This window comes from Cydia fagiglandana, chromosome 6 (genome assembly GCF_963556715.1).
Source record: "Cydia fagiglandana chromosome 6, ilCydFagi1.1, whole genome shotgun sequence".
Taxonomy (NCBI): Eukaryota; Metazoa; Arthropoda; class Insecta; order Lepidoptera; family Tortricidae; genus Cydia; species Cydia fagiglandana.
In genome coordinates, this window is record NC_085937.1 from 20,694,367 (window position 1) to 20,721,500 (window position 27,134).

At 36.6% G+C, this 27,134-nt stretch overlaps 1 protein-coding gene and 1 long non-coding RNA gene across 7 annotated transcripts in view; one reads left to right on the plus strand and one right to left on the minus strand.

Annotated features, from left to right (window-relative positions):
• LOC134665459 (uncharacterized) overlaps positions 1 to 27,134 on the minus strand; it is a 430,855-nt gene that overhangs the window by 274,863 nt on the left and 128,858 nt on the right. The window contains exon 1 of one of the 5 annotated variants that reach the window (XR_010098372.1): positions 150 to 162. The exons of the other annotated variants lie outside the window; for them this stretch is intronic. This is a non-coding gene — a long non-coding RNA (uncharacterized LOC134665459). Of the gene's footprint in view, positions 1 to 149; positions 163 to 27,134 lie in introns of those variants that run through there. 5 annotated transcript variants of the gene reach the window in all.
• LOC134665397 (protein tiptop) overlaps positions 1 to 27,134 on the plus strand; it is a 424,238-nt gene that overhangs the window by 140,511 nt on the left and 256,593 nt on the right. The gene's annotated exons all lie outside the window — the stretch shown is intronic.

Below are 27,134 nucleotides of genomic sequence, written 5' to 3' on the forward strand. Positions count from 1 at the left end.
CTCATTCTAAAGACTAAACCTAATCGAACGTTAGGTTTAGCATAACTTAGCTTAAGATTATAATATTCTCATTAATTATGTCAAAACACTTTGATTTAAGAATGTCTGTGTCGAAGATTCAACATTCGTAAATTTATCACAATTATCACAAAACATTTCTTTTATTTCTCTTTACAGTTTTGTATGTAAAATAACTTTAGGCATTGTAACTATCTAGTATGGTCTAAAATGTTTTCACTTAATTAAAAAATCAAGATCTAGACGCAAATGGTGTTATAACGGTCATATAAAACCGGCGTTACCTATATATCACACCAGTTTACATGACGATCACATATAAATCACTATGTTAGCATGAAAGAAATACCAAATTAGACATTTAGTCTAGGTAAATACTTGTGTCGATAAATAACTAATCAGAACTAATGGGTTTTGATCAGGTTTTTTTTTAATATGGCTTCTGAGGATGCTAAAAACGTTATATAGTAGTCTTTTAAAAGCATATTGAATTTCTTGTGATGTTTCTTGATATATGAGAGTTTTGTATTTTATTTGCTAAAATGGCGCATATTTAATACTTTGGTAAACTTCATACCTAAAATATAAAACTTTGGAAATATACATATAACATCGAAAAATAAAAAAATAAAAATCATAATAAAGGTTACTGGATACCTATTCATTTGTGATTTATAAAGCCGAAAATGGGGTTTGACTTATATATTTTTATTTATCTATTTAATGTGGACGTTTGTTTCATCGACGTCCTTCTTTTTCGAAAACGAAAAGTCAAATTCCTTACAACTACATGTACATATAAATTCCATGCATTATAAGTTTTTATGCACATTTTCGTTAATTAAACACGTTTGTTAACGAGTATAAACGAATCTATCTTCAAACTTTCAAGAAAAGAGCGTATTCCCATCTTACATACCGAATATGTACTTGCAACCCCTCTGGTGTTGCTGGTGACCACGGGCGACGGTTGTTTTCTTACCATCAGCCAATTCATAAGCTCAAATGTATTCTTTTTCATAAAAAATATATCATTCAGTATTTTCGCAACTAGTATATTTAGTATTTAGTTTATTGGAATATAGATACCTCTTCCCATACATTACATCATACCTTGGTGTTGGCAATGTATCGATATTGAGATTGCATATGTCTTATATTTTCATGTTTTTGAGACACCACGTAATTTAAGAAATTATTCATAAGTAATAAAGAAATTATGAGATTTATGATTTCTTCTCGATGAAATATGATGCATATCTGATGATTTAATGATACACGAACCTGTAAATCATATACAAATTTTCCAAGACACTGACTTATATATACATATACATACACGCATATTTATAAACGCGAACTATGCTGACTAATGATTTAACAAGACGATTATCATTCGATTAAACGATTTATCCGGAGGTCGACACTCTCACAGACATGTTTATTAGCGGCCAAAACGCCTCACTAAATTATTTAAATCGCTAGAAGCACCTATTAATACACGAAAACCAACTTACTTTTACGCTTCTCACACATCAACGTCTCAAAAATAACTTTTATTGGCATTTAAATAAGAAGCGGTTCTATAATTCGTTCGAAAAACGACCGCACAGTTATCGCGGTCAATCACTTCGCTTGTGTCGAATCTTTTCGTCGCTATCTGTATTCTATTCAATAACCATTCCGTATCGATATATTGTTATGGCCGACCTGAGTTACTGATTCGAAGATGGCAGAAACAATCGAATAAATAGCGGATAGACATTAAGCTTTATTCGTTATCTGTGACGCGTGGATAGAAAGGAGCTTTCTGCTTATGTTGCGCGATATGTTTATCGTGTGATATGAAAACAACGCGATTGCTGATCGGGAGTTGTCGGTATGACGCTTTTGCACGATAGTTTACTGACAGTAAAATCTATTAGATGTAAATCGGATTATCTGTCAGATTTCCGAGCAAAACAACACAATCGTTTTGTGTTAAATCTCGTTTCATTATTTTTGTTTTGTGACGGTTCTTAAATTATGTTACCTAAGTACAAATTTTAATTGTGTAACATTATTTTTAATAGAGTACTGATTTTTATAATTAATTACGAAAATTTATCATGAATAAAAAATGTCGTTAGCGCGTTTTAGGAATCGCCGCGCTCCATTTAGCGCCATCTAGCGTGTTATTCAGTAAACACTTTGCTAAGCACCAATATATTTTTCATCACACTTGCTCGTAAAAGGTGCTACTACACGGAGGCGATGCAGTCTCTTAAAAAAAAAGTTAGCACCCTTCATACATATACGCACGAAATTGGGCAGAATCTCTTTTTTCCTCACGTGTGATGAAAAACATTGCGTATGCCACGGGTGGTACAGGAATTACGCACTCGTGTTAATTAAACCCTCGCTTTCCGCTTCGGGCTTCAATCCACTTCGTAAATTCTTGTTTACCGCCCTTAAAACATAATGTACTAAAAAGCTTTTCTCTATAGTTGGACTTTAGTAAAGTCCACATATCTCACAGCATCCTGAATCGATTGTAATTGGAGAAACATTTTCATCAGAATATATTTTCATTCGCAATCCTTATATACAAATTCAATAAAAATGTCGCTAGCGCAATGTAGAAATCGCCACGCTCCGTTCCGCGCCACCTAGCGTGCTATTCGTTTAACTCTTTGGTAAGCACTGATATATTAAAAAGCTTTTTCTCTAACGTTGTACGTAAGTAAAGTCCACATATCTGACAGCATCCTGAATCGATTGTAAGACGAATGTTAATGTCGTTCGAGGAACATTTTTACTGGAATATATTTTCATTCCCAACCCTTATATACAAATTCAATAAAAATGTCGCTAGCGCGATGTAGAAAGCGCCGCGCTCCATTCCGCGCCACCTAGCGTGTTACTCAGTTAACTCTTTGGTAAGCACCGATATATTAAAAAGCTTTTTCTCTAACGTTGTACTTTAGTGAAGTCTACATATCTCACAGCATCCTGAATCGATTGTAAGATGAATGTTAATGTCGTTCGAGGAACATTCGGGCCCGATTGATGGCGGGCCCTAAAATGCCGCTGACGGCCGCTTGAATATTGAATGGGCTGGTTCAGTGACTATTGCTTGGAAATGATGTTGTTAGACTTGTTAGGAGGTGTGAAGTTTTGAGAATAGGAGAGGATTTTCACTTCTATCGAACATTTGTTCGTTATAGTTTTCTATATAATTTATAGGTATTTATCGGATAGATCAATAATTTTTAATGAGATGTATGTAAAGCTATGATAATATAATAATAAAATTAGTTAATCATGAATATGAAGACCAGAAAAAGGTATGCACTCTACCGTCAGGATGTCCAAATTATGTACCTACTTCGTAACCTAACTTATGAGGTATTTTAGAGATTCTTGCCTGTATTTTAGTCTCCTTTATTAAGCCTGTGCTTAAGTTTTTTAAGTGCTATTATAAAAAAAATGTTTATAACATCTACACCAGAACTTATAAAAGCAATAAAATAATTAACCCAACTAAATAAAATTGTGCCAAAGCGCCATTTTATGCACCCAGGATGCATTCTAAAAGTAATCGTTAGATTTAAAAGCCGCCTAAATTAGAGTGGGTCCGTAGGAGGGGCATGTTTATGTGTCTCTCAATCCTAATTAAACCTATATTTACTAGCTTAAGGAGTTACTCATTGGACTTGTTGCTAAGCTTTTGAGTGTCGAAGATGAAAATGTAACTGTCAATTTAATTTTTATATTTGTTAGTACATACCTAGGTATTTAGGACAAATGTTTCTTTTTATTGTTTATAACCTAGCCTTATATCTGTTACTAACAGCTCTATGGAGTCCTGTGCCCTGTTTATCAAAAGCTTGTAACTTGTAATACAAGTGGAAGTCCCTTTTTAAACAAAAGCTGTCAAAAAAGGAGGACTTCCACTTGTATTAAACTTACAAGCTTTTGATAAACAGGGCACTGATACTCTGAAACAAAGATACTGTATTGTACTGACAATGACGTTCCAGAGCTGCATTATTGCCTCGATTGGAACGCCCTAAGAACTTCTAGAAAAGCGCTAGACTTCTTCTTCACTGGTAGTACTAAAACTCGCCTATGGGCCCGATTCGGATTATGAAATAGACATGTATTAGATATCTTTTAGACATCACCAAGAACGATATGTTTAAGATCTAACTATGACCTAGAGATCCAATTCACATCTCATAGATATCTTACTCTATGTAACGTAAAAGTGACATTGGTTGCCCGAATTGCGCTGCAAAAGAGAACTAGTTGATATCTAAACTATAACGTATCTAGAATGGATCTAGTACGTGTCGTCTCTTGTGAATATCTTGAAGTTCGAATACGGCGGTATATGTAGGTAGATGAGCTACAGAGCTAATGGCAACACCGGTTTAACGCCGGCTACAGGTGGATCGTGACTGCCCGGTGTGTTCTCGGGCGACGGACGAATTGTTTCCTATGTTTCTGGGGAAAACGTGAATTTAAGTCTTACTTTAGTGAGGTGTCGTTGAAAGACATTTTGCTAGCTTACTTTAAAGCAACGGGTTTTTTTTTTTGTAAAACTAACTGTTTAAAAATATTGCAGACAACCGCTTCTCCACATAAAACTCTAATAATATAAAATAATATAAAACATCTAAATATTGACATTAGGTACAGAAATCATTTTGACTCAATGTTATATATATTGAGTATTAACTATGGCCATGTACGTACAGTCAAGCAATTTGATTCCTAGGCCACTACTAGTATACAACGTTTTCGCTTAACTATAGTTCGTTTTTTTTAGCATTAGAAATAAGGTAAACAATCTTGATGTGTCTTTTAATTGAAAAACACATTTTAAAATAAGTTACTGCAAATATGTAACAATTATGAATCTAATCTAATCTATTTATATTCTTCTGCTTTCATAAGCAATAGTTTTTGATTTTAAAAAAGCGTTTTTCAATTAAAAGACATGTCAAGATCGCTTACCTTCTTGCAAGTTCTTTCTAATGCTAAAAAAAACGAACTATACTAGTTACAATTTACATGACATACATCACTCAATCAGGGAATCAAATTGGTACGTTGACTGTAAGTAGGTACCTAATAAGCGCTTACAAGAAAACAATAAAGGATAGGATAGATACGTAAATCTTATTAGAATTAGAGATGCACCAGATATCCGGCTACTATCCGGCCTAACCGGCCATTATTTTACTATACAGCCGGATACCGGATAGTGACCTACTATCCGGCCTAACCGGCCATTATTTTACTATCCAGCCGGATACCAGATAGTGACCTACTATCCGGCCGGATACCGGATAGTAAAGTTGCTTGATTTCGGAGTAAACAAATTGGATTTAAGAAACAGACACGGTCATAATTTTACTTGTTTATTATTTTAAAACAATTTAATCATACCACTGACTTGCACGCGCACTCATTTCGAACTTGGAAATAAGTCCGCGCGAACGTTTACTACGAAACAGGTCAAACCTGCAGAATGCGCACCTAAAAAACCGAAATGTAGGTATAGTTCCGCTGGCGGAATATTCGGCGGCCGGATACCGGATATTCGGCCGATGGTCAGGCCGAATATCCGGTATCCGGTATCCGGCCAAATAACTATCCGTTGCATCTCTAATTAGAATAACTTTATTTTCATACTATAGAAAGCACAGTCAATGACTCATAATACTTTTAAATGTGTGTGTTGTGAATGTGATGTGATGTGTGTGTGTGTATATATATTTTTTAATTTTTCCTCTTTATTATATCTCAAATATCGTATGTTGTCTTCCCTTCCTTATACACCCTTTGTTGTCTTCCCAGTTAACCGTTAATCTGCAGTGTGAACGTTGCAAGTTTAAGAGTTGATGGCAAGCGCCACAAGTCCAGGTATCGAAGTTTACTCGCTTTGATTGTAACGCGGCTCGACAGCAATGGTAGGGTTAAGTTGTAGGAGATAGCGGGATGGTTGGGTTGAAAATCATTTTTAAGCTTTGCTTAGTTTCGGCCTAGATTGATCTGTATAACCGCTGGCGAGATTGCGAAAGTGTGTTTCAGCGTTCCTGTGGCCTCGCCTTATAGCCCTGAGGCAGCCAAGAGGGGTTCTAGTTGGTAAACAATATATAGTATATGGGAGTCCCACATAACATACGCCTGGGTGGTATGCGTGACTCTATATAATAAAGTTTGAACTATATAAGATGTTGTTGTTGTGTTGTATTTATTTATTCACATGTCGAGGATTGTGGGCGTATCATACTATCTGCAGCACATCAGAACCTTCAATCGTGGATGACGAGGGCCTTTAATGAAATACGACGTTCGACTCACAATCTTTACTGCACTAATTAACTCATTACAAATCACAGCACGCGATACATTATCTTAAACAAACCAGTGGATTTGACCCAGGAGCCGCCACAGACGTCATCTTCTCCCGTTCGTTCTCATCGTGCTTTCTCTGAAGATTGATTGACAGCCTAACTTCAATTGTTCTGGGCTTCAATTGTTTTTAACAGCGCGCTCTATGACGTCTAGGCGGAACTACGTCGAACGCCACTCGGGTGTACGTAACAACCTAGTTTGCTCTATTTGTCAAGGTTTGCATGATAAAACGCCTCTTGAAGGCGATAGATGGCACATTTCAGCCGTTCTCCGACACACATATAATTTCAATCTATTTTTGTAACCTATTGCTGGAAAAAACCTCTCCTGTCAGTGTCACCTGCCCCGGACCGTGGTTCTCGCCAGTCGCTTTAAAACAAAGTCCAATTCGTCTTGATTTATTTTGAGGATTAGCTTTCGCCCATTCTATCCTATGGGTTTAGGAACTAGAACCTTATTAGGTATTTCATACACGTCTTAGATCATGTGGAAATCAATTTCACGAAAACCTCAAATTTTTCATAAAATTTGTGAAACATGTGTAATGTTAATTTAACTAGCTGTAAAAGAAAATAACTGACTTAAAATAAAAGAGCCTTTTGCTTGCTTGGATTTTACAGGCCTTTTTGTGACACTGCCAATTTAAGAATATGTGATATGACATGTGATTGACACCTATTGAGAAACGGGCGTACCTGCCTCGACTTTCCGCTAACTCCTGTAAGTGAGACCACCACATAAGCCCGATCGCTGATAAATTCTATCAATAACAGAAGCGAGAGACGTCGGGTGCCTTCAGTAGCGCAACCTCGCCCGTGCTATAAGACGTTTAGACGTCTTTGTCTAACTTCGGCGTGTTGACGGATTGCAGGTGACATAAGAGAAACATTAGAGTGTATATAGTTGCACCAAACATAATCTGCAGCGGATTTGATAGCCCACGCAGTGTAAGTGTTATGTATACGTCATAATTTCATAGAAGTTCGACGTTTAACGTTTAACACTTGTACTGCGTGGGCTATCAAAATCGCTGCAGACTTTTTACGGTCTGACTATAGGATCCTTAATAGGTCATTTATATTTAAAGTGGGGGCAAGATCGGTACACCCCATCTTGCATTTTTGATACTGGAAATTTTATAATATTTCCACTCAGCATCACGAGCTCTTTCGATCCTAATACAAGAAAAAAATGGTCCCCAAAATTTCATACAAATTTTTGTTTTCCATTGTGTTACTGTCATATAGGGAATGCAAATCGGTTATTTTTTGTATGGAAATAACCGCGGTTTCGGTTAATAACCGATAATTTCCATACAAAAAATAACCGAAAATAACCGATTTGCATTCCCTACTGTCATAGAAGGTTGTATTGAAAACCGTTAACAACGGACCAAAATTTATTTTTCAAAAATACGTTTTTTCTCATTAAAAATGGAAAAAGCTCGCGATTCTGAGTAGAAATAATATAAAAAGTCCCAATTCTAACAAAAAAAATGTTGGTACAACTTTAAATAGATATACCCAAATAAATAACCCCCGTATATATATTACTGGCAAAATGTTACCTTACGGCTCGATTCGGGAAATGAATGAATTAGATAGAGACTCACTAGATATGAGGTAGAGTCTGGCTAGCCAAAAAATGTTGACAGATATTTCGTTGTTGTATCACCAATTGTCTATGATTAAAAAAAAAGCTAAAAGTCAGTTGTCAATTGATGTCATTCATTCAAATTGTTTGCGGTTTATAGGGGGTTTATTTTAAATAAAATTAATAATTTCTATACTGAGTGTGGTTCGGCAACTATTATTTAAGCTCGTAAATAATTACAACAGTGTGCGAAGTCGACGTGTAGCGTTGTATAACGAAAAACTGCAATGTTTACAACTCCTAACCAAACGTAAACAAATTTGGAGGTTGGTGCTCTATAAATATTTTGATACTTTAAGTAGGGGATTATTCGTCGACCGCCATATTGGTAACATCGCCTCGTGATTCATTTCTTTGTTTTTGCTCATTAATGTTGTTTAAAGTGTAATATTGATAGCGTATTATGCAGTAAATGAATGTGGAAGTGTGCAGATAATGAAAAATTAATCATGAAACGCGTTTAACCACCATTCTGGCGTCAACGCCGGGTAGCCCACGAGGGTCCTTGTAAAGTCCAGCTATCACCTTACAAGAGCTCATAACCCAAATACCGAACAACGTCGTGCTCAACGAGCATTTGGTATTTCTACCTCTAACCGTGGCTGGCTAGAGCCCTAGAGGCCATAATTTGATAGTTTTATACCGTACACTGGCTAAAGTTTATTTATTACAAATAATATTAATTCGATCCCACGTGGGATCCACTTTGACGTTGGCGAAATCATCGACAGTATCGATGGAGCCATATTACCCAAAGATTGATTGATACTTTAAGTACTAGTTCTAATATTTGCCTATTACTTTGATTAAGTAAGTGAATTTATTAATGCCTGAATCTCATAAATAGGACAAGTGTATAAAGAAACGGATAAACTAAAAGTTCTGAAAAATATCTATAAAATCTTAATATTTGAACGTAAACATATGTGTTTGTCGTTGACTGTACTTTAAATTGTGGTAGAAATTATGTGAGCTGACTTTGAGTGCACGTAAACGTTTATTTAACTTATTTCCTTAGGTACCTTACTTGAGCACATAATATCAAAAATATTGTCTAGTATCAAAACTATAATTCCTACTACACAAAGTGTGACCAGTCCAACATTTTTTGAATTTCCCGCCAAATCTTTAGGTAAAATTTCAGTAGCCAGACTCTAGTAATGATATGTGACGTTCCACTGCAAAAGGTACTTTATGGCGGCTGGCACCTCGATTCGGGAAATGAATTAGAGATTCACTAGATATGAAATAATGAAGATATGTGACGTTCCACGGAAAAAGGTACCTTATGGCGGCTGACGCTTACGTCGCATAGCGCCGCAATAGTATTGGAGCGGCGTTAATAATAGCGTAAGCGCCAACCGCCATAAGGTACCTTTAACCGTGGGACGTCACATATCTTTACTATATCGTATTTAGTTCATCTCTATTTCATTTCCCGAATCGCGCCGCTAGGCTTGACTTAGCTGTTTTGACGGATTGCAGATGACATAAGAGTGTTGTAAGGGTAATACAGGCTTGTAGCTCATTTATGTCACTGGCATATATCGGCTTAGGCGTTGAGACGTCTTTGTCAAACTTTGGTGTGTTGACGGGTTACAGGTGACATGAGAGTGTGTAGCACCCTTAATAATGGTTTACGTCACGAGTGATTCACCACTTTAGGCGTAAAGCAGGCCACTGATGAGCCTTCCAAATGGATGCCGTTACAATGGATTCATCTAAATGGACGGCATCCTAATATTAAACATTGTACGTTTTTGACATTCGCGGACCAATTTTGGATTGCAGCCACGCTATTTGGACTGTTGGAAGGCTCGTCAGTGGCCACCTTAAGGCGTTTTTGCTAACACTTGGTTGTATTGACGGATTGCAGGTGACACAAGAGTGAGAGTGTATAGAGTCATAAACGTAGTTTTCTTGCTTTGGGAAATCCAAATGATAATATTTTGAGTGACTTGAAGACCGTACTTCCAACAGCCGCATGCGGCTCGCGCGCCGTGGTTTGCCGACCCCTGATGTAGGAACTTCCTAATACCTGTCATTAAATTTTGCCTCCTACATTCCAATGTCTCTTCTTCTTCTTCCTCGCGTTATCCCGGCATTTTGCCACGGCTCATGGGAGCCTGGGGTACGTTTGACAACTAATCCCAAGAATTGACGTTGGCACTAGTTTTTACGGAAGCGACTGGCATCTGACCTTCCAACCCAGAGGGGAAACTAGGCTTTATTGGGATTAGCCTGGTTTCCTCACGATGTTTTCCTTCAGCGAAAAGCCACTGGTAAATATCAACTGATATTTCGTACAGTTCCGAAAAATTCATTGGTACGAGCCAGGGTTTGAACCCGCAACCTCTGGATTGAAAGTCGCACGCTCTTATCGCTAGGCCACCAGCGCTTCTACATTCCGATGTCTGATTACTCCTAAAGAAACCTTCAACAACCAATTCATTTCCATCGAGCTTAAGAATTGGCCTGTCAGACCTCAAATCACTCTCTACTAAGGTACTCAGTTGCAGATCTAGACCCAACCCAAGCAACCACGTTTCTACAGATCATTCTTACAATAAATTCTTAATGTTCCAATAGCTAAACAGTGAGCGAACGTTTGCCTCGATTGAATCAATCCTTGGAAATAAGAGAAACCTGTTCTGTAACTGTTTTTTGCATAAAAGTTGTATACCTAAAAAAACCCTGTCTTTCACAAGTTAATACAATATTTACAGGGACAAAAAATATATACCTACTTACCTAGCAATATTTATTAATACTAACTGCCAACGCCTGGGTAGGTAAACATTTAATTATAATATGTAATTAAAAGTAAATTATTTACTACAAAAATATTTACAAAATTTTCATTGTTGAGAATTATTTGGTGAATTAAACGCCAAATGCAAGAGAAAATACTAACACTAGGTTAGGAGGTGTTAAAGACTCTCCGAGTGCTATTCCGGCATAAGCAATGAGAATACGAGTAACAACCTTCAGATATCAAATACCGCACTATGAGTTACTTCATTCGTGATAGTTCATTCTATCCTTCCAACATTGTTAACGATATTTCGTCTCTTACTATCGATGAGTGTTAGATAAGGAGGTGAGATCAAGTCGAATGACGGTAGAAGTTCAGATTCCGGACCTTTAATCTGGTTTGTTGATAGCAAAATGTCGGTGCTTGAAATGTGTGAGAACGTTTGATTTTGTGATATGAGGTAATAAGTCAACCTTTGTCTGTAGGTATGATTTTTTATTTATTTTTCCAATATACTCGTACCTATTCTTCTGTCTGATCTAAACGATCAGGCGCATAAGTCCATAATCCCTACCCAAAGGGTAAAAACGAGATCCTAATTACTAAGACTCCGCTGTCCGTATGTCTGTCTGTCTGTCCATCTGTCCGTCTTGACCGGTGTTTTTAAATATAAAGTAGCTGCAACGTAAAATGTTTGTGGATTTTTTTGGAACTTTAGCACATTAGTTTATTTAGAAATATTACATTATAAAAATATGATAAAACATTTATTCTGCAAATGTATTCGCTTTGTTTCACTTCATTTAAAAATGAACAATAATCGCTTTAACTGCCAAAATCCACACGTCCCGGATGTTAATACCACCCGTCTGCGCCCGCGCCGCCCGCTCATTATGCGCGTACGCACGATGGCCCTTGATTGTAGGGTTCCGCCGCTGCCTTGCCACTGATCTTTTACTCACTAGATATAACATCTTCCTCCTTGTATCGGTTATCTTATCACTGAGGGTTGTGGCTGCTTCTAGGGAACAGCTTCTGCCGCCACTTCTGTCTGTCGTTTAAGAGGAAAGGGGACGGCCGGCCGCTTCTCCATACAAACGTAGTCCTCATTTTCCTCTCTGGATATGGACAAAGTTGAAAATATTTTTGTAAAATTTGATGTACATTAACCATGTATCTATGCCCCTACGTTTGACTTCTTTCGATTTTTTGATTGTTGTAAAAGTTAGGTGCGAAAAACAGATTTCATACAAATTTTTAAATGCTCCTAAGTCATATAAAAATACCTTTGTATGAAAAGGCGATTTCGCGCGGGTCCTCCACTTTCGTCTTAATGGTTCACTTAGTTAGGCTTCCCTAGCTGTTATGAATTTGATTCAAACAATATTTCAAAATGCTGAGTCTACGTGAGGCAATCTTGAGCCCTTCGATTTAGGAAACATTTTTGTGTGAACCCAAGAGCAAATTGACCTTGAAAGTTGCATCAACTCAACAAGTGCTCATAATCGGAAATCAGAATTAACTTCGTCCACCTGTATTCCATCTAAGTGTCGCAATTATGCTTTAGGCGCCTAATATTTACTTATCGAGTGCATCTCCTGAGAAAAACCAATATAAAGCGACTAATTTATGGCATGGAATTTTGCGCAATTTTCATAATTCATAAAGTATGTATGTATATAGGTAATTTATATTAATTCATTTTGGACTTATAATTAAATTTATTGGAAGCAATTGATTAAGTAGTTAAATCTTTCCTGGAAAGGTGACTTTGGTAAAATATTATAAACTTATAACTAACGTGTATTTGCGTAGTTCGAAATAACTTCTTCTGAACATCGGATCGAAAATTTCTCATGATTTTGTCAAACCAGAGTTCATTTTCGAAACGATCATTTCGGGGTAGGTCGGCATAACCCGATTAGGTAGGTACACTATTATACTACCTCTACACTTTCAACTCCTCTGGTGTTCCAGGTCTTCATGGGCGACAGTAATAGGTTACCATCAGGCGGTTCGGCTACTCGTATGCTTCCTAATACATATCATTAAAAGAACTGCGTTATGTATATCACGGGTTGTTTTTTGTGACAGTACAATTTAAAAAAAATAGAAGAAGGCAAAATTCCTTATAACAGCTTCTATGGATCCTTTAAAATAGCATACAAGAAGCCTTCTGGCGTTATTTAACGCCGATTCCCCACAATTTATGTCAAATGCGTCATAAACTGGACAGGTTTATGCACTGCGCCCACTTAACCAGCATTCTTTACAGCTGTCACGTGTCATTTCACACAATCACGGCTGCTTGACAGTGCAAATTGAAATATACTACCCGTGGTTAAATGGGATGGTGGAAGGTAATATGAGTGAAATGAAAAGGTTTGCAAAGCGGTTTTAGGCGCATTGCACATTAACATGCGTCAGATGTTAGGGGGCAAAATTAAAAGGCGAACAAAGCTTCAAAACTTCCAGAAAAGAGCGTAACCCCTTCTTAAATCCGGTAACGCACTTGCGACCCTTTGGTGTTGCGGGTGTCCATGGGCGGCGGTAATTGCTTACCATCAGGTGATCCGTCTGCTCGTTTGCCTCCTATATGATAAAAAAAAGCTGGGAGCAATCATTAGTACCTTCCTATACCTATAGAAAAGGCAAGTTTTCTGTCATTTAATTTACTTTCGAAAATACAATGTCTTACACATTAATATTCGATGGTGCAATTTTTACAATGATTTAAATATGCCCTTTAAATTTTCGATGTAGTTACGTAATGTGCATATAAGTACTAACTACTATTAGAATCTCTTTCTCTCTTCAGTCATTCCCTCATTCCTAAGGATCATGATCACTAGGTTTCACATCCTTGATCAGCTGTCTCCATCGGTCTCGATCCATTGTTGCGCTCACTGCTTGATAACAAACTCACCCTTAGAATATGTGCTCGTATAATACCACACGCTGTATGCACGTCCCTTTACTAGCACTTTACTGCGCGTACGCAGTGGGCGTGCCGTGTAAAGCAGTCCCGCGTTCTTGCATACCGCCGTCCTTGTGTTTCTTGCACACCTTACATAAAGCCGTCCCGCTCGGAGGCTCTCGCTTTAAGCGATTTACGGCGTATTATGTCCTTTGTGGGGATTGATGGACGCTATGGCTCTATTGGTGTTGCGGGCCTGGTGTTTCTGGTAAGGTAAAGTGTTTTTGGACGGTTATAAACGTCATTCAAAATGCACAGTAGTTTTTCTTATATTTCCCGTACCAACTATTTTTTAAAGAAGCGTTGCAAATTTGTATGTTACGTACACTGGCAGAATACAAGCGATGTGGCTTGCCGCATCACAATGCATATAGATAGATAGTACAGCACCGACTTTCTAATTCATATTATGTACACGCCATTGGATGTGTATGTAATTATTTATATTAATACGTAAATTAATATTGGCAGAAGGCAGAGGACCGCTAAACATGAAAATTTCTCCATCGACTAGAGCCTTACTCTTAAATATATGATGATGATGATGAACATTGGCAGCATCAGCGTAAAAAATTGATAGTAATTTCCATACACACTATTGTAACCTATAAAATAAGGTTCCTATTAAACTAAACGATTTGAAAGTTCATACGTTAAATGAAATGATTAGAAAATAATTGAATGCTATAACCGGTTATTGAAGATCCACTGAAACGAATTAAATAGCTAAGATTTATCTTTCAAATCTATACTTCAAGCATTGTTCTTTTCTCCGACAAAAACAATATATTTTCAACGTCACTTTCCAATCTAAAATGAACTCTACTCACTCATCTTAAAGTATATTTTCCATCAGCAGTGTTTTCTCGAGTATCACACCTTGTCAGATTCATGACAGCAGTCGTCGAGTCAGTATTGACTATTGATATCGGTACCGGTATCGGTATTGGCATCGGTATCGAGATGGGCGATCGAGGCGAGAGATACTGTACGGGAGATGGTAGAAAATTGAGAGGTTTAACTTTTATCTAGACACGCGGCAGCGTGTCAAGCCAAGTTCAAGCAAAGGAACTGGCTAGCCAGCGCCAAGTGTAATATTACACGAACCACTTGGTGCCACTTTTGACCCTTCTATAACTCAAAACATCTTTGACGTAAACACATAAAACTACGTGTGTTTAATTATATCCATAAGGATATCTAGAAGCCCAAATTTCATGAAGCTAGCTCAAACGGTTATAAAGGTATGAAGGTCAAAAAGTCGTAAATTTTAAGACTGACTTATGACTTATAGTACCTAAACCTAACCTACTTCCAGATGACCTAGAAGGATGAAATTTGGAATCCAGCTTGGTTATTGTGTGTAACCGTAGGAAAAAATCTAAAAATAAAATATAGTAAAAAAATAGGGGGGGTCCCCATACAAAAAAACCATTTTTTATTGGGACTGACATATAAGTACCTAAACCTAATCTACTTCCAGATGACCTAGAAGGATGAAATTTGGAATCCAGCTCGGTTATTGTGTGTAACCGTAGGAAAAAATCTAAAAATAAAAAAAAGTTAAAAAATAGGGGGGGTCCCCATACAAAAAAAAACATTTTTTATTGGGACTGACATATAAGTACCTAAACCTAACCTACTTCCAGATGACCTAGAAGGATGAAATTTGGAATCCAGCTCGGTTATTGTATGTAACCGTAGGAAAAAATCTAAAAATAAAATAAAGTTAAAAAATAGGGGGGGGTCCCCATACAAAAAAAACATTTTTTATTGGGACTGACATATAAGTACCTAAACCTAACCTACTTCCAGATGACCTAGAAGGATGAAATTTGGAATCCAGCTCGGTTATTGTGTGTAAGCGTAGGAAAAAATCTAAAAATAAAAAAAAGTTAAAAAATAGGGGGGTCCCCATACAAAAAAATATTTTTTTACAGTAGCGTTGGAACCGTTACAAGCAGATATTTGAAACTACCCCAATATATGTATTATTATATTTGCCATATTAAAATAAAGTTTAGTCAAAAAATAAGTGGTGTCCCCATACAAAAAACTTGTAATACGCTCTAAACAACCGGCCAACGGTGTGTCGTCGGCGGCGCGCGGCACCACATAATTATACAAAGAACAGAAGTAAAAACCATACAGCGGAAACACAAGAAAAAACATTAAATCTCAATACCTGCCTAGTTTTCTTTACAAAAAGTATTGATATCCCACCAAAAACATAAATGTAAAAAAGGAGAGCCAAGTTCAATACAAAAATTATGCTTGGCTGTGGGACTCGCCGCAAAAAGAATGGAGATCTAAATGAGTGCCACTGCCAAGTTCTATGCAAAATCCAAATATGTATTTATAGGAACAAAATAACATTATAAACAAGTATTAAACTCTATTTCTTTGCTTTATTGGATACCTATAACAATTGCTGTTATTTAAAAAAATGTGAGATCTTAAAGTAGGTTAGATTTGGCTTGGCCAGATTTTATCAGAATTACAATATATATAAAATGATTGATGTAATGAAAACTGGCCAAGTCAAATCTACCCTACTTTAAGATCTCACATTTTTTTAAATAACAGCAATTGTTATAGGTATCCAATAAAGCAAAGAAATAGAGTTTAATACTTGTTTATAATGTTATTTTGTTCCTATAAATACATATTTGGATTTTGCATAGAACTTGGCAGTGGCACTCATTTAGATCTCCATTCTTTTTGCGGCGAGTCCCACAGCCAAGCATAATTTTTGTATTGAACTTGGCTCTCCTTTTTTACATTTATGTTTTTGGTGGGATTTATCTTTGCAACTCCGTATTAAATAAGATGTAATAGTTTTACCATGTTCGTCTGTTTGCTCGTCCGTCCATCTGTCCGTCTAGCTTAGTTTACCTTGTCAAAAAACCTTTATTTCACAATCGAGAACGTATAAATAGCGCACTTAAGGCCTTTAGTTAAGTGTTTTCATGTCAAAATTTGTCTTTCTCAACTATTTTATATTTTCTTCAGATTCCAGTTCTTTGCTAGAACATTCAAATCTCATTTAAGTATGATTTCTGAACTGAGTACCAATAATGTTTTGACAGATTTTTGACAAGTCATACTTTTGAGTCTCAGGCAAGTGTGAAACCTCTACTGCAGATGAAATTACTTACCTACTGGCGATTCCACAGTTACCTTGTCAAACCTCTTAAACCGTCCTACCTCTTACATTTTAATCAAACAAACTTTGCATCACTCCCGCTCAAAACAAAAGACTGTGAAGATTCGGCCCTTGTGTCCATTGAGCACCGTTCGAATACTATTGTACAAGATTAAAACGGTTACGGCGTTATAGTCTGGGGAAAAATGTTTGATGATTTGTGATGGTCAGGTTTTAAATGCGTGAATATTTTTTTTCTTGTCACTCGTTCCCATTGGTTACGATCACCAGAATTACTCTTTAAATCCTGGGAGAACTTAAGGGTCGGACCAAGCTAATTCTGCAAGGCATTAGTAATGAATGACAAACTGTGGTAATATGATAAATTGCTTTTCACCACACCAGCTCGGAAAGGCTTAATTTGCACGTCAAAAACGAATAGCAAAGTTGCATTTTATTCACATGTGAGGCAAAGTAATCAAATGCAAATTTTGAGTTGTTTTCTTATGTTTTCTGGATGGATTGACTTTTAAATGATTTTTTCGGATGATAAATATATAATCACATTCATTTTTATTTGATTTGGTTTGATTTTGTTTGATATTTTACATTTAATATTTGCTTCGGGTTGGTGTGGTGAAAAATTTTTTGTTTCTCTCGGGGGCAAATTTTATTTAACCCTCGTGCTTTGAAACCCTCGCAACGCTCAAGATTCCATTTTTTGAACCACTCGCTACGCTCGTGGCTCAATTTTGGAATCTTTCGCTTGCTCGGGTATCAATATTAGCACGAGCGGTTAAACAACAACTTTGCCCCCTTGTAAAACAAATAACTATTATACACTGTATAACTAAATATGACGTTAATAATGACACTTCATCACTTTTTTCTGTAAATAGGTCTTAAAAGGTACCTGTCAATTAAAATTGTTTACTTTTTATAGTACCTGATTCAAATATGTATTTAAAACGATTTTTTTATTGTTTCAGGTAAGTGATGCAGCTTGAAAAAATTCAGCTTGCTTTTTCTTCAAACGATATAAAGGTATTAGTGGATGGCGCTGGAGCTAATATACGGCGTTGCATGAACAAGAGATTTCCTTTGGCAGGATTGGTCCTTAGGACCCAGGGATGGATTCAAGAAGTGGAGCCACCGAGATTTTTGATGTAATTTTTTAGGGGGGGGGTGCTCTCAACTTGATCTTGATATCTGTATCATTTAAGCTACTAGGTCAAGTTTGGTATCGTTTTCGTATAAATCGGGGGTGTCGAATTCATTTCTGATATCATAATGACACCATTCCGAAGTAAAACCACATAAAATATGAAAAAAATACTTTACTGCTTAAACTGCTGAACCAATTTAGTTAAAATTTGGTACAGAGTTAGTTTGAGTCCCAGGGAATAACATAGCATACTTTTAATCTCAATAATCATCCCTTAAGGGTGTGAAAAGGGAGGAGGAAATTTGTATGGGGATTCAATAACCGCTGAACCGATTTAGATAAAATTTGGTATAGAGATAGTTTGAGTCCCAGGGATTAGGGAAGAACATAGGATAGTTTTTATTCTAAAAAAATACCTTAAAAATGAAAGGTAAGGTGTAGGATTGTATGGGAAATCAATAAACGCTGAACCGATTTCGATGATTTCTATGTCTACATCTTTGATTTAGTTGAAAATGATACTAAACTTGACTTAGAACCTAAACTTAAAGAATTATTAACCTCAAACGCCGCAGACGCTTAAACCCCCCCCCCACCCCCCACCTGCATCAAAAATCTGGGTGGCTCCACTTCTTAAATCCATCCTTGGGTTGGGTCCTAAGGACCAATCCTGCTAAAGGAAATCTCTTGTTCATGCAACGCCGTGGTTGACCTTTTTTTGCTCTGAGCAAACACAACTATATGAAGCGCAGAAATATAAAAAGTCAAGCTAGTGGCTAGATCATATTGCCAATTGCTAACTACATTCCGTAACTCTTCATCTACCTATCAATAAACTTTTAAAGCCCATTATGACCGCTAATTGGAAACGAAATTATCTAGTACCGGTAAATCACCGGTAATCGGTAAACCGGTACCGGTAATTAAGGATAAGACGCACCCTTGCCGTGTCGGAATAATGGACAAGGCGATGTAAGTGTAATGCGAGCGTTGTTGTTAGTGATGGGGGTATACTGGGAGGGAGATGGTGGATTGCTGTGCCAGTATTTTAGCGGCCTCTAGCGGCCCAACATAATGGAAAATTGTCAGTCAAATTTGAATCAGTAGTATTTGAAACTAATTTGTTTTGTTTCAAAATCGAAAGAGACAAAACAAAAGCAACTCTGTTCCATTTAATAATGATTCAAATTTCTTTGGAGGTAATTTGTACTAGTACGTATTAGGATTTAAAAACCCCAAGAGGAGTTAAAAGATGTATTGACTGTTCAATAACCTAAAATAGATTCTAACGACTCATCAAACACGTTTGTTAAAGCTATCCATGTAAAAACAAATATGTACCTAAAAAAAAGCCTTACTAAAAACATGCATCGCGATATATTAAGCAGACGCATTGATATATTTCAGGCTTGATTTAGTAAGACTCTCGAACAATCCTAAAGCAAATATCTTTGTAATGGACAATAAAATTAAAAAATAAAAACCTAATGACTTCTTGTCTGAATGAATGTCTGAAACGAATGAAGTTTAGGGCAACAATTAAGTTACATCAATAGGACCAAATGAAATTGATAAATGTGTGTTTTAACACTTCAAACAGTTGTATGTACAATTTAAATGAAACAAGCCACAATATTTTTTTTGGTATATTTTTTTTGCTTTCCCCCGGTGTGCCCCGGACCAACTCCTGCGCATAATAGCAACTTTTATCGATACGCACTCCCTAGATCCCATAAATAACAGCGAAATTGTCGATAATCATCTACCAGCCTTTCCATTATGCGTACACGCTTCGCCAAAATTCGACAACCTCGTATCTCGGTATTACGCTCTCGCACAGTTTAAACTTTAATACTTTGGGGTAACATCGCTTCTTTAAAAACATAGTTTTGTTTAAGGAGAGTTAAAGGTAAATTGATAAGTAAAAGGATTTAATATTTTCTTGTAACGCTAGCTTGAGTAAATTAATAATAGAGGATTTTTGTATTGATGCAATGTAAGATAAAGTATGTTACGCGTTGTTAATTTTTTATTAGTGGTTGGGAATTTCGACGCCTGGTGTTTTTACGATTTTTTTTATCAGTCACATGCATCTGGTCTGGTGTCATCCGCGGGCTATTCAAGACAGATGGGGGCATAGTTAAAATTATAATGTTTATTCCCGTTATAGCTATAATTACTTATTATTAAACTTTATTATGCACCATACAAACTGATACCTACACAAAAAATAGATAAGTAAATCCCATTTTATTTAATTTGCCTAGTTAAGTCTTATTTAAAAGAACGCAAATAGTTGGTACATTATTTAACTTTAACAACTTCATATCATACTTAGTTATATTAAACCTTGATGTTTATTTAATTACATTAAATGTGGTTAGATTTACTAAAAGTCCTTGCCTAGATATGCATCTCTCATTAGGTAAATAATGTGTCTGCAAACCTCACGTACAAGACGGGGCTTATAAATATACATAATAGGTACATATTATTATACTTAACTGACCTGTACAAACCTCTCCAAAGTATCCGTTAAAATCTTGTCTAAAACTGATTAAAGCTTCAAAGACAGCGCCATCTATCGCAATATGCCGTAACCTCGTTAAGGTGAGAGCTATTCGATAATGAGTTTAAAGATTTCCTGACGAAGATTGGCTGGGCGCGTTTCTAGGCTAGGCTTTAAATAGGCTGGAAAATGGCGTTTGAAGGAAAAGACTCGTCTTTTGCTTTATTTATAGTTGATGATTGATATCACTACTAATATTATAAATGCTAAGGTAACCCTGTTTGTCTGTCTGTTATCTCTTCATGCTTAAACTAATGAATTGATTTTGATGAAATTTGGTATGCAGATACATAGTTTGAGATCCAAGGACATAGAATAGCAGACGCACAGACGAAGTGCGTGAAATGATTGATAAAAACTAATCTATGTCCTTTCTCAAGCCTCAAACTGTCTCTATACTAAATTTCGTCTTAATAGATTCAGGAGTTAAAGCTAGAAGATGTAACAGACAGTTACGTTTGCATTTATTGTATTAAAATATTAGTAGGGATTAAATACAGGTTTTTTCTCTGTCGTTATAAGAATCAACATATTCGGCTTCCCATGTTCACAAGTTACTGCAACAAACAGCACTCCAAAGCAGACTGTACTTCACACAGACACACACACACAGGTATAAGTGCCGCTACACACGGTTAAGAACGAGCGTCATATCTCAACGCCGTCCATCGCGCGCCAGGCCTTACGGAGTCATATTTCTCACGTCACGACGTCAACGCTGAGCTATAACGTTTGACGTTCCACTGGGTTTCAATTTTAAATTGCGATGTGAGTTTATGGCTGCAGTTTTTCTTAAGCTGTTAGGACATTAGTCCAGCGACAGGTGTTTAAGTCCTCAAACTTATTTGTTAGGGGTTTTTAATTATTATCCAGATATTTAGAGTCCGTTTTACTTAAGTTTGCACCGACTTGAACTGCTAAAGGAGCATCATTTTAAACGTCATATTTTAATAGAAATTTGACTACAATTATGACATGGCCACACTTTTACATTGCAAATGCCACGCAGAGTTATCTTGGTAATACTCAAATTAAATAAATAACAGTGAAAGAAAGTGAGCCTAAAATTGAACCTTGTGGGACTCTTTTGTGTATGTAAACAACATTGGAATTAAAGTCTTGTTATTTTGTTTCCTTTCTATTTTAAATCAAATAAAACCGGGCAAGTGCGAGTCGGACTCGCGCACGAAGGGTTCCGTACCATAATGCAAAAAAAACAAAAACAAAATAAAAGCAAAAAAAACGGTCACCCATCCAAGTACTGACCACTCCCGACGTTGCTTAACTTTGGTCAAAAATCACGTTTGTTGTATGGGAGCCCCATTTAAATCTTTATTTTATTCTGGTTTTAGTATTTGTTGTTATAGAGGCAACAAAAATACATCATCTGTGAAAATTTCAACTGTCTAGCTATCACGGTTCGTGAGATACAGCCTGGTGACAGACGGACGGACAGCGAAGTCTTAGTAATAGGGTCCCGTTTTACCCTTTGGGTACGGAACCCTAAAAATCACTTAATTTTTATGAAATTTAAGCAATTAATGGTTGTCACGACGACTGTGTCAAAAGCAAAAATATGGTCCACTAAAACTTTTCAAATAAAGAGTAAACTTTTTATAGACAATTTTTTTTAAAGATATTTAGTTTTTTTAAAGCGGAATAATTATGATGAATATAATAAGCAAATTTTGCTTTTCAACTTGGTTGATGTTAAAAATACCTTTAAAATTTTGATTTTTAATGATGAATGTGCGGCCCAAGATATTCAACCAATAGACGACGCTGTTACTATATTTCTCAAAAGTATTACAATTATTTTGGCACACTTAAATTCCAATTAAAGTAAAATAAAGTTTACTATGGAGTTGGAAAATTACTGTTTTCTTCTCTTCTTAAAAGATGTACAGCCACCTGCAATAATATGTTACTCTTTGAAGGCCGTAAAAATATGTGACACGCTCTTATGGCTCTGCAAATAAGATAGTGTCAGATATTTTTGCGGCCTTCGTTGTGTAATATAGTATTGCCGGTGACTGTACATGTAGTTGTCAGTTAAAGGATGTATTTATACATTATCAAGCATTTATAGTGACAATAACACTGTCATAATTCCCCGTCCAAGCCGTTAGGTCACACGTCCACCGACAGATGGCGCGATACCAGCCTTTTGTCGCATGGCTGCCTACTTTATACGTGCCATCAAGGCTTCAGGCTGATCTGTGTGGCTCGAGTCATCAGCGGTGGCGATTTAATTTTTCATACGGACGTTTCAGATAATTAATTTGTCCTGAATTGAGTGAGTATGTTATATAATAGTCAGATTTATTTTTATTTGTGTAAATTTTATGTTGTTTTCATGAATATAATTTAATTTACTCTAAAGAATCAACAATGAATGACAAATGATCATCAATACACAATATATTTAATTAAAAATCGTGCTTAGTTACAAAATACAGTTTTTGACTTATAAGATGAAGGTATTTTTACGCTATTTTTAGAAAGAAGAAATTGCGATTTTTTTTCAGTCAAGATACTTTTTGCACGCACCATAATCAAAATATCAATAAATACAGTACGAGCATTGCATTGTGAGTTGATCTATGGAGTTGCTATTGAATATGGCGGCATTCGAGTCACGATCAGGGTAATAAGTAAATAAGTCAATATTCTATAATGCACCAATAAGTAAAGTAAATACCTAATTACAAAATCATAAGCAATCCCGAATTTTGTAGCACCAGGCGAGATCATCGCTAGGATATGTCTTTGTTGCCATCTCGTCAATCTCTCATGACTCCCACCACAAAATAACCGTGGGTGTAACATATTCGCGTTCCGTACGATTTCAAAAGGATTTGATTTTATAACAATATCGTGGAGATTCTAATATTACGCAGCATTCAATGGACGTACTTTATGATGGACATAACTTGCTGTTAATTCGATTGTTTATATTTAAAGGAATTTACTGCGTTGTGTCGTCGCATAAAGAGAAATATATAGTTGACACTGAGAATTGCTATGACGATGTTATATTTTGTGTTTGAGCTCAAATTTTTATGACTACTATTCAATATTTTACTCATAAACGTATTTGTACTGACATAAATAAATATTTGATGATCGTTTTAAATCTTTACAAAAACATACAAAGAGTATGAAACCGTATGTATGTAGGTACTATTGATGAAAGATTTCTTAGTATTGATATTATTAATATAATAATCTTAGTCTTGGCTCACTCCGCGATTTCGTTGCTTTGCTACAGGTAGCTAAAAGTACATCCGTTCCACCCCAATTTTGGGGAAAGCCATAAGCCGCGCGTGGCGCTGTCGCCACCTAGCGGCCATATCTGTGCTGATCGTGACAGACGCGTTTTGTTAGAGAGTGAGTCTTCTGTACCTAGTACTATTATTTATTCTGTGCTCTTATGTAACTTAGTATGTGTTACCTATGAAGTTCGATGACCTGTTTCACAATGACTGATAATGTTTATGTGATGTACGTAAGAACATTAATGTATGTACGAGACTTATAAGCATTCTCATGAAGTACTTAGCAGCACGCACGGAACCTTATATGGAATCGTATAAATACATTTTGATCTAATACATAGTTACATACATTGTATCGAGCATATTAGGTACAAATATTTTATCTGCAGTCAAAATCTCATGTTCATCATCATCATCTCAGCCATAAGACGTCCACTGCTGAACATAGGCCTCCCCCTTGTACCTCCATTCGTACCGGTTGGAAGCGACCCGCATGTCAGGAACTATCAAGCGAGTGTTAGGTATAATCGCGGCCATATGTCATGAGCAACTGCAACAGGTAATGCAACTGTCCTGATAATGCACTGCGTCATTACGAAAGGTGATTTATTGGGAATTACAGTTACTTTATACCTGGGTGTTTAATTACAAGAGTTGATTGAATTTAATCATATTTTGTTACATTTGTGAATTTTATTGTTGTGAAACTGTGGTAATGGTCACCTAGTGTGCTTTTATGTCGCATTAAATAACTACATAATTATCAGCATGATTGCTTTTTTAAAATGATAATGCAGGAGTTACACACAAACAGTTTTTCCTGTTTATAATGTACCCAATCTCTCAAAAACTACATTTATTCAGGTAGTTTTCCATAGTTTAAACCTGTTGTAAAAAAAATAAGAGCATATTCCAATAAAACATATTTAAAAAAATGAAAAAAAAAACCTACAACCGAATTGATAACCTCCTTCTTTGAGATTTGGAAGTCGGTTAAGAAGGATAATGATAACATGAGTAAAGTTAAAAAGGAGAAATACGGTGACATTCGGTTGTCAACTGTGGCTGCATTACTTTTGCAACGTAGGGTAACATTCCATTTCTGACCGCAGCTGCACTACTAGTACTAAACGAGTCGGTGTTATTGTCAATTTCCATAGTAAAATGAACGGTAGTGCTGCTGTCGTTGGAAATGGACTGTTAGACTGTTACCTTTACTTATGTGGCTTTTTGATGCTGCCGCTGTCGCTGTCAATTTTTTGGATAAAATGAGTGACGGATAAAACGTTATAATCGCGGCAGTGATACGGCGGCGAACGTCACTCATTTTATCAAGCTATTTGACAGATAGAGATGACAGCGCCCGCATCTATATTTTTTGTCGTTGTTTCTTGTCAATTGATTTTGTCGGAAAATTTCAAAGAATTTTCTAGTTACCTATATGTAAGCATTCATTAGCATTACAATCAAATACAAGCCAAAGCAAGGCTTCTAATAAAGCCACTACTCCAGTCACAGTCAAAACAGTTACTAACATTATTCTAACCTCATTCCACCCTCCCTCAAAAACCTACCATGTGCCAACTTCACAAGTCTCAAATTCCCATACAGCCCATCCTAGCAGATTTATGCTTCGTTTGAAAAACACACTCATTATATCCTTTCCTCATTGCTTGAAACAATGGCCAGTAAACGTAAGGGGGCAATAAATAGTGGCAAGTTGCCTTATCAGTTAGCTGGTAATGATAGCCTAGTACTGTGGAAAAAGGTAGCGTTTGGAGGCCATGTGAAGATATAACATTTTAGTGTGGTAATTGATTTATACGTGTATATATCGAGTGCTATGCGATGGGTTTTAAGCAGAAGCCTGATCAGATTTAACAATTTGATACGGATTTGATCTTATTTTGATACGACCTTAAAGATCGCTCACGCTGATCTAGTTAATAGGGAATAGAATCAGGCGTTACTTTGCGGAAATCCAACACTATACCACTAGCACGCACTAACACTAGCACGCACATACACACACATATATTAGCACTGATTGATTAGCACGTTATCTTTTCGCGGATTAGCAAAGTAAAAATTTTGGGTTCGATCTAGTTAATGCTAAATGAAGTCGGTTAATAAAAGACGTGCGTGAGATTCGCGTCAATCCAGGTGATCGTCATGGTCTAAAGAGACTTTTGACGCATTTGATCCGGTACTTGTGATGCAGTAACCTACCAATCATAGGTTACACGGGAAACTAAAAACAGCAGCAAAAACCTTGGCCAATATTCAAACGCTGCGCATAAATTTTTACATCCCCAATCGGACTGAACGTCCTGCGCGCCCCGATAACTGACCGACGGGCGTCATAATGGCCGGTGGCGGGGGCTGATAACAGTGACGACCCGTATGGACTCGTATGTTACATGTAGGTATATAGGTGTCAGTTGCATATCACCTGTGTTGAGGTGTTTATCATAATCAGGCTCTGTAGTTGAGGTTATTTATGCCAGTAGAGTCGATATCATAATTTTTACATCTCCAATCGGACTGAATGTCCTGCCCGCCCCAATAACTGACCGATAGCCGTCATAAGGCCGGTGGCGGGAGCTGATAACAGTGACGATACGTATGGAATCGTATGTCTTAACATATTAAGTATACATACATTACATAAACGTATATAGGTATGACAGTTACATGTCACCTGTGTTGAGGTGCTTATCATAATCAGGCTCTGTAGTAAAGTAAAGATGACATTCCGATAAACTATAAGTACAACTAAATTACTATTGCGACTAATGTCACTGCAGCGCCGTTGTTGTCCCTGTTGTATCTGTCAATTTCCTTGATAAAATGAGTGACGTTCGCAACCGCATTACTAACACGACTTATGACGTTCAATCTGTCACTCATTATCATCATTCGCTTGCCCTTGCCGCTGCATGTCTTTTTCTTCCATACCTCCCTTTCGCCTTTCGCCCGTCATCTCATCATTCACTTGCGTTCGTTCAATGCAATCTTTCGCTCATTTTATCATATATATTCATTTTGTCATATGTGTTAAGGTTTTTATCATAATCAGGAATTGAGTAAAAAGAAAAAAGGTAAATATTAAGTAAAACAGATAGGTAACATACCAAAAATACACAACGAAATAGCAAACTATACC